The sequence below is a fragment of the Fragaria vesca genome, linkage group LG6, assembly GCF_000184155.1.
Source record: "Fragaria vesca subsp. vesca linkage group LG6, FraVesHawaii_1.0, whole genome shotgun sequence".
NCBI classification, from domain to species: Eukaryota; Viridiplantae; Streptophyta; class Magnoliopsida; order Rosales; family Rosaceae; genus Fragaria; species Fragaria vesca.
In genome coordinates this window covers 34,618,030-34,630,641 of record NC_020496.1, presented here as the reverse complement: position 1 = coordinate 34,630,641, position 12,612 = coordinate 34,618,030, and positions in this window count along the sequence as shown.

The window sequence follows — 12,612 nt, the reverse complement described above, 5'->3', positions numbered from 1 at the left end:
GATTCCATACATTAGTAGACTAGTTTGGCTTGACGTGGAATTAGTATATATACCTCAATATTAAGCTAGTTTACTTGATATACATGTCCGCTTATGTATCTTTGATGACCATTTCTGATAATACTTGCATATTGAAAAGTGTCATTGTACAAGTTATAGAAAAGATAGAGCACTATCGATGACGATGAATACTTGCATGGTTTGCCCCGGTGAGCTAGGTTTCTGTAGACACAGTTGAATTAGTGAATTAATCAAAGTTTGAAAGGAGGACTAGAAGGTGTCAGCAGTCTCACAGATAATAGAAACTTCTTAATTAATTTCCCATCAATAGAATATCTACATACGTTTATCTCTCTCTCTATATATGTTTGTTTGGGAACAAGTCGTACACGCCTACAGTGCGCTTAGTTTACGCTATGGAATGGAATAGTTTCTCATATTTTCAGATTATGGTCTAATATAGATTCCTGAACTGATTATATAATCAAAACTACAACGAATCGAAGTTGGTGTAGAGAAGTTTGATTTTCTCTTCGTCTGCAGAAAGCGCGCGAGGGTTCCGCATATTCAACTGAAAGAAACTGATTAGCTAAGTTCGGCAACAAATTACATTAATTAATGTGTGGTAATTAACTAAGTCCACGTAACCACGTACAATGCTAGTAGAAAATGGATTGCCAAGCCGCCCAAGCGTATCAAATACTTGTAGACAGCAGAGACCCTTTTAGCTAGCTAGGGTTCTACCCCAAAGTCGAGATAAACCATTATTCCAGTCATAAAAATTAATTGAAATTTTAATTGTAGAGGACTTTGATTTATCCTCTTGTATGCCAGAAGGTTGGGGTCATTCTGATCCGTCTTTGATCTTAATTTCTAACTTCACCTATCATTTACGTGATCAATTATTGTAAAACCAGAGAGTCTTCTTCAGTTCTTTTACCCCAAATTCATGACGAATATGTTCTACGATATCGTACAATTGAGGAGGCTCGAACTAAACTCCATTAAGGAAGTTAACTACTATTATTGGAATGTAGGATAATTTCCAAGAATATAACACTAGGGAAAGCAATTCACTAACTGAATTATATTTTGGTCGACGCCAGTGTTGATCGATTATATGGTCGATAAAGATGATCTGTTGATTGATATATTTGGTGGTTAAATTGTGAGGTAGCTAGTTGATCGAGTGACATGAGATATGCCATCTTTCTTCTATAATTGAAAGAAGCATCAAGTCTAGCTTTGAAGAGATGGAGCCAGGTTTAATGTCAATGAGCTAGATTCAAACTATTCCTTTACAAGTATAAGGCAGTTGCAAAAGAAATTAAGTTAGGTAATAGTGTTTTGCAATGGAAAACTTGCGTTCGGACTAGTATGTACATGTGCATCCGGACTCTCTCTTATTTACATACTTTTGGTAATGAAATTCATAATCTTAACCATTTAGAAGTTGCATATACCAATAAAGATCACCTATGCAAAAAATCAATGTAAACAAAATTAGTTTGCTCAGCCGATTGCATTAGTTAAACAAATTGACAGTTCTGGTGAAAGTTAGCAGTCTCATGATCAGACGTTCATTTGTTTGATATATTCGGCTGAGCAATCGATCTTTTTTTACATTGATTTTTTGCAGAGATGATCTTTATTGGTATACGTTAGACTATAAGCTTTAATTAGTTACTAGTTTGTGCTTACTTAAGCCAATTACAATTAGTCTGTTTAGTTAATTAGCTTATTCTGAGCAGTGTTGGCTCTACACGTGTTTATCACGTGCTTATCTTTCAGCTGTATATAAGCTTGTAACCTCAGATTCTTCTGTTAATCTAGATCATTCATTTGCAGCCTTATCTTCTTCTCTAAGCTTTCTCTCTAGCTTTTATGGTACCAGAGCCTTGGTTTTGATCCAGGGAAGCTTCGACGCCATTGCAGCGGTTCTTCTTCTTCTTTCTTCTCGTCTGCGCTCTCTCTCTCCTCAGCAGCTAAGTGTCTTCCCTAAGCTCTTTTTCATCTTTCGAATAGCAAATTGTTGACGAAGCATATTTGATTCCTTGCTGTTTGAGTCGATTATGATGTATCGAAGCTTTGGATTTTCATTCTGATTCTATTGATGTTAGTTTTATTCATCAATTTTGTCTAAATCGTTCTAGATCTGATTTGGAGCAGTTAAACCCTAGCTATTCGCTGTGATTCAATATCTTGTGATCTTTCATTCTTTCATTTTCTCGTGTCAATAGCCTTTGAGTTTTCCGTTTTTCTTTATCAAACCCTAGCTTGTCGTTTCAGTGCTATAGTCATGGATGCTTCATCTCATATCTCTACTCATACTACTGTTTTGCTTCCTAATATAATGTTGGATGAGTCTACCTATCCGGCATGGCTTTACATAATGGAGATGTTTCTTGATAGTCTACATCTATTTGGTTTTATTGATGGCTCAATCCCTAGTCCTCCACAGTTAGTTACATCCTCTGATGGCACCACTTCTCTTTCTCCTGAGTATGTGAAATGGAAAACTCAGGATAGAAATATTATGAATATGCTTGGCCAAACTTTGGGTCCTGTTGCCACAAACTGTGCTACTGGTAGTAAATCTGCACAGGAGCTTTGGAGTAGACTTAAGACTAAGTTTGCAGATTCTAATAAGCAAAACATCCTGCAACTGAAATCCAATCTTCAGAACATTAAGAAAGGTTCTGATGATATAGAGACCTATTTGGATAAAATCAAGGCTGCTAAGGATGCTCTTGAAACTGTTGGTGTGATAGTTGATGATGATGATATTGTGATTACAGTGCTTAATGGTTTGCCTAATGAGTATGCTGCAATTAAGACTGTCATTCGATCTCAGTTTACTTGCTCGCCACTTCATCAGCTTAAGACTCTGTTGAAGTCTGCTGAATTGGATATTAGCAATGAGTCTCACAGCATTCAAACTCTTCTTACTGCCATGCTTGCTAATTGCAAAGTTGCCACTGCTTCTGATCAGAGTTCCTCAAGTTCTATTACTTCATCAGCTTCTACAAGCGCTACTGCTGCATCTCTTACTCCTATTACTACCTCTAATGCTGCATCACTCACTCCTATACTGCCTACTCCACCTATTCCACCTGTTTTTGCTACTTCATCTTTTACTTCCACTCCTCCTATCCTTCCTACACCTTCATATCCACCAAGATTTTCAAATACTCAATCAATGCCTTCATATTCCTATCCCACTCCTCACCCATATATGCCATTTACTCATGTTCCTTTTGGATACTCTCCTAATCCTTCTTATAACATGTTCAATAGTCCCTCTGGTCCTACTAGATTTTATGCTGGTGCAAACACAGGAGGTAGAGGTTCTTATGGTTCTGGTAATCCTCGTTTTAACAATGGTGGTAGAGGACGAGGCTCACGTAATGGAGGACGTGGTTTTAGAAACAATGGTGGTAATGCAGGTCCATCTATCATTTGTCAGTGGTGTAACATACCTGGACATTCTGCAAAGACTTGTAGGTCTCTTCCTACTGTTCAAAACAACTCCGGCAACAACTTCAGTGCAACTCCTCAAGGTGCCTGTCAGTATTGTAATCAATATGGTCATACTGCTGATGGCTGTTTCTTCATCATTGGCTTCCCAGACAGACAAACTGAGCAAGGCAATGCTGCCACTGCAATGCTAGCTTCTGCCACCATGGCTCCTCAATTTTGGCTTTGCTGATACTGGAGCCACAAATCATATGACCAACAATATGGAGCATCTGAATAATATCACTTCTTACCCTACAACTGATGGTGTTCAGATTGGTAATGGTGAAAAATTGCACATTACTCATTCTGGTGATACAAAATTGGGGTCTTTGAAAGTTGATGATGTTTTAGTCATCCCTGATATTGCTGCTAATTTACTCTCTATCTACCAGTTGTGTAAGCAAAACAACTGTTTGGTCTGGTTTGACGAGTTTATGTGTGTGATACAGGATAAGGTGCAGGGCAAGGTTGTGTACAAGGGACTGAGTGAGCATGGTCTATATCCTCTTCCATTTCAGCTTCCATTGATCAACAACAACAAAGACAAGTCTTTTTCTCAGTCCAACAGTTCTACTTCAGCAATTTCTTCTTCAGTTTGTGTGAATAAAGGTGTCTCTAGCCCTCAGAACTGCACTGCTTTCATTGGACAGAAAGTTCAACAATCGTTATGGCATAAACGTTTTGGTCATCCCACAAATGATGTTGTCAAACTGATGCTTCAGAAGAGCAAGCTAGGATCAGTTTCTGATATAGACACATATGTGTGTGAGCCATGTCTTTTAGGCAAGTTTCATAAACTTCCCTTTCCCATTTCTACCTCTAGCAGTGCAGCTCCTTTTGATTTAGTTCATTCTGATGTATGGGGGCCTTCGCCTTATGTTTCCATTGATGGTTTTAGATACTTTGTTTTGTTCATCGATAATTGTACCAAGTTCACTTGGATTTTCCCTATGAAATACAAAAGTGAAGTACTGTCTTACTTCAAGTCTTTGTGTGCCATGGTGTCTACTCAATTTCATTCTATTGTTAAAGTGCTAAGAAGTGATGGTGGTGGTGAATATGTCAATGCAAAGTTTAAGGAATTTGTTTCTCAGAATGGAATCATTCATCAGATCTCTTGTCCTTACACACCAGAGCAAAATGGTGTTTCAGAGAGGAAGAATAGGCATATCAGGGAAACTGCAGTTACCATGTTGCAGCAAGCTTCACTTCCAGATCAGTTTTGGTTTCATGCTTGTGCTACTGCCACTTTTCTAATTAACAGAATGCCATCTAAAACAATTCAGCTGAAATCTCCTTATGAGTGTTTATATCAGAAGCTTCCTTCAATTGATATGCTAAGGGTGTTTGGTTGTGCTTGCTATCCTCTAATGACACCCTATAGATCTAACAAGCTTAAACCTAAGACTGTTAGGTGTGTGTTTGTTGGCTTTGCTGCCGGATATAAAGGTTTTGTATGCTACAGTCCTACTCTCAGAAAATATGTCATTTCCAGACATGTATTCTTTGATGAAACTACCTTTCCTTATGCTGTGAGTAAAGATAAAAATGCAATGAGCAAGGTTACAGCTTCAACTTCAAGTCTTCAGCCTACATATTTGCATCCTCTTACTGTTGTTACACCATGCTCAACTTCAACTCAGTCCCCAACAATGCCAATTCCTGCACCTACTTCAACTCAGTCCAACTCTTCAGGTCAGCATCCTACTGATTCAACTCATGTTCATGCTATTATTTCAGATGCTGATACAACTGGTGATTCTCCTACTTGTAATGAGCCTCCACATGTTAGCGCTGCATGCGACTCTGTTGACAATGATCCTGTTCTTCATGTATCTCCATCTACAAACCCTTGTGATATTTTCTCATCCAATAGCAACACTTGTGTTCTTTTTAATGATGCTGATGGGGTCATTTCTCTTGCATCCACTCCTGGTCATGGTGACATTTCAGTTGTTCTTAACAGTGCTAAATCTTCTCTTTCTAGTACTGTATTAGATGCTCATATTCTGCATCCAGTTGAAGGTATGGCACCTTCATGTCAGAATGATCATGTCATGCTAACTCGTGCCAAGAGGGGTATTTCTAAGAAAAAGTGTTTTATTTCCCTTCTTAATCATATTTCTTCTGATCCTAGTGCTACTGAACCTGCAAACTATAAAGATGCTCTCAAAATTCCAGAATGGAAGGCAGCAATGGATGAGGAGTACAGTGCTCTTATGAACCAAAAAACCTGGACTCTTGTTCCTCTTCCAGATGGTAAAAATCTAGTCTCTTGCAAATGGTTGTTTAAGGTTAAAAGAAATGCAAATGGCAGTATTGCAAGACATAAGGCTAGGTTGGTTGCTAAAGGTTTTAGCCAAGAATATGGGGTGGATTATGAGGAAACTTTCTCTCCTGTTGTTAGGCACACAACAGTAAGGCTTATTTTGTGTCTTGCTGCATATTACTCTTGGAAACTTCATCAACTTGATGTAAAAAATGCCTTCTTGCATGGATTATTATCTGAAGAAGTTTATATGACACAGCCTGGTGGTTATGTGAACCAACATGCACCAAATTTTGTCTGCAAACTTAACAAATCTCTCTATGGTTTAAAGCAGGCTCCTCGTGCATGGAATGAAAGATTCACCAATTTTCTTCCTTCACTTGGTTTTACAGCTTCTTATTCAGATCCGAGCTTGTTTGTTTTGCACTCTCAGATTGGTCATGTTTTCCTTTTACTCTATGTGGATGACATTATTATTACTGGATCATGTGAATCTCTCATTCAGGATGTCAAGTCTGCTTTGCAAAAAGAGTTTGATATGAAGGACTTCGGCAAATTGCACTTCTTTCTTGGTCTTGAGATTGAGTACAGATCAGATGGGCTGTTTGTTTCACAGCAAAAATATGCAAAAGATCTTGTGCATAAGTCTGGTATGGATGACTGCTTTTCTCACTCTACTCCATGTAAGTCTGGACTGAAATTACTAATAAATGATGGTGAGCCTTTGCAAAGTCATGATGTTACTCTTTTCAGAAGTCTAGTTGGGTGTTTGCAGTATCTTACCTTCACCAGACCTGATATTGCCTATGCTACAAATTCAGTGTGTCAATTTCTTCATTGCCCTACTGATATGCATTTTCAGGCTGCTAGAAGAATTATTAGCTATGTCAAGGGCACTGTATCACAGGGGATCTTTTTCAGGAAGGGTGTCATGCCTAAAGCTACAACTGATTTTTCTCTTCTTTTACATGCCTATTGTGATGCTGACTGGGCAGGAGATCCCAATGACAGGAAATCTACTACAGGCTTTGTTATATTGCTCATTGATTCTCCCATATCTTGGTGTTCTAAGAAGCAAACTGCTGTTTCAAGGTCCTCTACTGAAGCTGAGTATAGGAGTATGGCTGATACCACTTCTGAGGTCCTTTGGTTGATTCATTTGCTTAATGATCTTCAGCTTAAGCCTACAGAGATTCCAACACTGTTTTGTGATAATATTTCAGCTCTGGCCTTGGCTACAAATCCTGTGTTTCATTCAAAGCTTAAGCACATTGAGGTTGATGTGCATTTCACAAGAAATCAAGTTAAGGCAGGTCATCTACAGCTTCAATTTGTTACTTCAAAAAATCAACTTGCTGATCTCTTTACAAAGGGCCTTTGTTATCCTCAACATGCTCATCTGTGCAGCAACTTGATGCTTCTTCCCTCCCATCAAGTTGAGGAAGGGTGTTAGACTATAAGCTTTAATTAGTTACTAGTTTGTGCTTACTTAAGCTAATTACAATTAGTCTGTTTAGTTAATTAGCTTATTCTGAGCAGTGTTGGCTCTACACGTGTTTATCACGTGCTTATCTTTCAGCTGTATATAAGCTTGTAACCTCAGATTCTTCTGTTAATCTAGATCATTCATTTGCAGCCTTATCTTCTTCTCTAAGCTTTCTCTCTAGCTTTTAGTATATGCAACTTCCGAACGATTAAGATTATGAATTTCATTGTCAAAAGTATGTAAATAAGAGAAAGTCTGAACGCACATATACATACTAGTTTGAACACAAGTTTTTATACTGCAGTGGATCTGGAGCATCGATAAGGTGTTTTTCGGTTTTCGTTTGTTTACTCTTTACACACTGTTTTCATGAGCATATGAATTTTGGTAGCTAGCATGAACTTCCTTTTAACAACACCTAAACCAGCTCCATTAATTTTTATGAAAATTCATTAGGTCTCAATAGGTTGCTCTCTTATCTGCAAAGTTCTTCTCAGTAAGTTCGGATGTGTAGGTTCATATAATTCGAGGTTTAAAAACTAAGAAATTTCAACGGATGAACACTTTAAAGATCCTACAAAGATTATATATGCTTAAACAATTGTCATATATATATATATATATATATATCAAATAATGATGTATTGACAACTTTCTTCAATCATCATGATAATATCAAATTATATGGCGTTATTGGAGCATCAATGAACATTTTTAAGATTCCTCCTATCCTATGGGGTTCAATGGTTCGTATATAGGGACATCAGGACACAATTGGACAAGTGGGGGAGAAAACCCCAAGTATATGATTCCACATTTTGGTTTATTAAGTACTATTAATCCAACATGCTTAAAGTCTTAATTACTTAACTAATATCATTTTGTTATCTAGTAATCGTTTTGATATACTTGTGTCTGCGTTGCATTCCTAGTTAATTATCTAGTACGTATTTGTCAGAGTCAATATGGATGAAACATTTGGATCGATTAGCTATATATCTTTGGCTAATTACAAGTGGAAAACAAATTAGTTTGTGTAACATTTTCGTCCGCCTCCTTTGTTGAAGCAACATTCATTACATGATCAAGTAGAGACCGATATCAAAGTTACTAGCTAGCAAATGACATCAGTAATGCCTCTTGACTTGTTCATTACATCTATTTCTTTTGGTTAGCTTATGCCTGGCAAGTTCTTACCTCGTGACTTGTTGATGTTTGGTATGGTTAATTCGATCTGGGTTCAAGTGTTCGTTTGGTTAATTCGATTTGGTATGGTTATTTGTAAGTTAATTTGTGTTCGTTTAACCGCCTAAAAAAAGGAGTAACTTGGCAATGATGATTTTCAAGTATAAAGGTCATAAAAAAGGAAGCCCTTATAATAAGGACTCTTAAGTTTAGAATTAGTTGATTACTTTTCAGTTTATGGTTTAAAAAACTCATTTTTCGATCACATTTTGACATCTCATCCGTTCAGTTTAGGTTTATATGAGTAGATCATTTCTACAAATTTTCAGCCAAATTAGTGTTCGTTAAAATAACAAACTAGATCAAATTAATGGACGAACCAAATCTGTCAAATATGAATCGTACAAGTTCATAATTGATAAATCACACTTATGAATGTCTTAACAATTTTCGATATAGCTGAAAATTTAGAGAAATGATATACTCATAAATATCTATAAACTGAACGGTCAAGATATGGATATAAGATCGAAAGGTGAGATAAGCCGAAAAGTCTTCACCAAGTTCTCAACTTAAGGATCCTCTCTAAAAGAGCATGGTAAGATAATGTGGTTGTGCCATGTCAGCTGCCATCTAAGATGGACTCTAGATAGTTTCTTAAAAGATAGTTCACCTAACATTACTCGGTCATATATAGTTACACAATCCAACTTGATTCCTCTCTTTCTTTGCTAGAATAAGGATGATTTCTCTCTTTTTACATGATTCAATAAGATTATAGCTCCAAAGTGGAATGGAATTAGCATAACCGCAGAAGCAGATAGTGCACGTATATTATTGGGGAATGGACTGGATAATGTGATCGGTTGTTTACACAGTAGCGACATCATTCCATAGCATGAAGCCATGAATGAACTCAGAACTGGCATAATGGTACTTATACATAATGGATATTGATTTATTATAATGGGAAGTGTTGCGTTGCCCACTGGTGTGTCATGCTTAGACACACAATCTTAGTATATGACTATATCATGTACCATCTTAGTATAATTTTCAAATTTGTTATGTTATTTTATTAGCTGTTTGATGAGATTTAATTTTATTTAAAGAGTTTTTTTTAACAATTTTATCATTAAAATATTAAATTAAGGGTTCCTTTAATCAAGAACTTGATAAATCTTTATTTCAAATTTCTCAAATTAGCATCGGTATCAATTTTTCGTGTGCTCCAATGAGAAGAATATAGAATATTTTATTAAGTAATGTAAACTATTTTATTGTTATAATTAATAAGGATATATAATATTTTATTGTTGTAATAAATGATGAAATCTCCAACTGATTTTTTTTTTCTTCATAGAGTTTGACTTTTATTTTTCTATTTTAGAGAAATTTTTAAAAAGCTGTTGGAGATACTCTCAATGTTATTCAAGTTATTCAGAATTTTGGAATGGGTTGTCTCCTCTCTCTCTCCCCTTACCCTAACCCTCATCTTTTTGACGGCGATGGTGGGTGTTGGGATGGTGGCGGCAACATACTTTGTGATGTCAAGACGTCAGGCATCGGGATTGTTGCGGCTCTCCCTCTCTTCTTCTCCTTAATATGTGGCCGCAGAGGGGATGATTGATCCACTATGGAATTGTTCTCATTATTTTGGCTTGAACGATTCTCAAGGTGCAACAATGGTGGCTGAGACTCGGGGTTGGCTCGGGTTAAAAGCTATAGAGATGGTATAGAGGCCTCGTGAGTTAACTGATGACGTCAAAATCTATGGACTTTAGTTCAGGGCCGGATCAGTGGTTGGATTGGAGTGGTGGTTATGCCGGTGGATACGAATTAAAGACGCATCGAGGATGGGCTTATGGACTTGCCGATGTGGGTGTTTCTCCAGTTGGGCTTTACACTGATGATCCAGGCCTTAAGGTCGCGGTCAGCGCCGCCGCTAGCTGGTGGTGACAATGTGTTGATGATGGCTAGTTTGGGTTTTGGGTCTAGTTTAAAGTTAGGGCTGCAAAGGTTGTGTTAGGCTTTGGGCCTAGGTGTTGATTATGGGTCACTTTGGGCTGATTCAGTTCTTTGGGGTCTGATGGACTTTTTAGGTTCTTCTGGTTGTTGTTCCAGGGAGACCTATCTATGTATGGTGGTTTCAGTGTCATGAATAAGTTAGGCATGCCTAACATGTCGTGGTGCCTAGAGTCACACGGAGACCTACCTAGAGTTGCAAGGAGACCTGCCTAACATGCCTAACTTTTTAGGTTCTTCTGGTTGTTGTTCTAGGGAGACCTACCTAGAGTCGCAGAACTCATCAAAAACCCTAGAGTCTAATACCTCAATTAAGCACCAACCCAATTACCATAACCGATAATTAGCAACATAAACTTCAAATTCAGCACAAAAACAACTTAAAAATCCCTCAAACTCGAGCAAAAGCCAAAACAGAAAATTTTCCCCAAATTCGATTCCAGACGATTCTATCTCTCCCCAAATTACTTCTGTTTTTTCCTCAATAATACAAGATCGGGTATTACCCAATTCAAGATCTTGCTACTGTTCCCAACAAACAAGAAAATAACCTCATCAATCAAGTTACCCACCTCGATTCAATTTGATTGCGGATAAAAATATTAGTAGAGGTCACACAGCTCACGCGTTAACGAGGACAACGGAGCCTGACGGGGAGTTGATTTGCACGCATCAATCGCAGCTTGACACGTACTCCTCCCAAAGTACACAATGATTATGAACTGTGTACATTCTAGAACTCACCTCCAATGCGAATCCATCCTCAACTTCCAAACAAATCATCGTTGTAGCATGCGATTCCAAACATATTACGCACACACAAAACTCCAACCCTACAAAACATTCTCAGAATACAATACTGCAACAAGTACGTTATACCTACGCACAGTGCCGGCCCATGGGCTGTGCCAAGTGTGCGGTTGCACAGGGCCTCCAATTTTGGAAGGGTTTAAAAAAAAAATTGTACACCTATATTATGTAGAAAGATGTAGCCAATTACCAATTGGAGTTGTAGTTTGGTTGGTTTTTTCTTTGGATTTGTGTTTTGGAGACCCAAGTTTGAATCTCCACACACACATTTTAATTTCCTGAGTAAATTGAATTTTTTACCCAGTGTGTTTTTTTTTAAGGGTTAAATTTCCTTATTATCCCTCCCCCCCCCCCCCCCCCCCCCCTCCTTCATTTGGGTGAATTTCCTCATGATCACTTTCGTAACCCTCAGTCCCCCACTTTCGTAACCCTCAACTCGGCGATTCCAATCTCCACGGCCGGCGGCACTGCACAAGAATTAGGGTTTTGGCGTCCAATTCCGCCCCAAATTTCAATCATTCAACCAACAATATATTTAAGATCAACGATTTTGAAAGGTAACCTAATATGCTTTTACAGAGCATTTGCTTTTGAAGTCAATCTAATATATTTTTACAGAAAATTTGTTTTTGGTCTTCTATCTTTTTTGTTTGCTGTTTGATCTGCTTATATACATGCCTATTTGTGACACCATGCTTCTAGTTTTGGTGTATTGTTTCTCTTTTATCAGGAGCACCTAAAGGGCCACATTTTATATCTCGCACAAGGCCTCTAAACACGACGGACCGGCCCTGCCTACGCAAACGTACAAGTACAACACAGTCCATATCGGTTGCTGATCATTATTCATGTGCATAACCTAATCACCATGCACACATGAAAAGAGAAAAGGGTTTCAGCTAGCTAGCCACTACTCCTACTCCTTTCCCTTTAGCTGTTGAGCATCAACTCCTCTCATTTCATCTTTTCCCCATCCAGGAATGTAATGAGTCGACAGAACAGGATAGAACAAGTGTTCTGGGTGGAGCTTTACGCGATCCCACTAAATCCCCCACTGACAATCCATAATCTATAAAAACAAGAGTCCTTCCTCTCTTCTATATCTGTCTCCATTATTGCTTTTGGAAATTTGTCACTTCCTCCCTTCCTCTTCCTACCTATTTTTTTTATTTTTTATGGTCAAGTCCTGTTCCGACCTTTTCTCTTTACCTTTTCCACTTCCCTCACACCATTCTGAAACTCCCTGACACAATTTCTGGGCTTTTCAATCTGCTTCTGTTTCTCTTTCCAGATTCTGAAAAATCCAAACTTTCCCAAC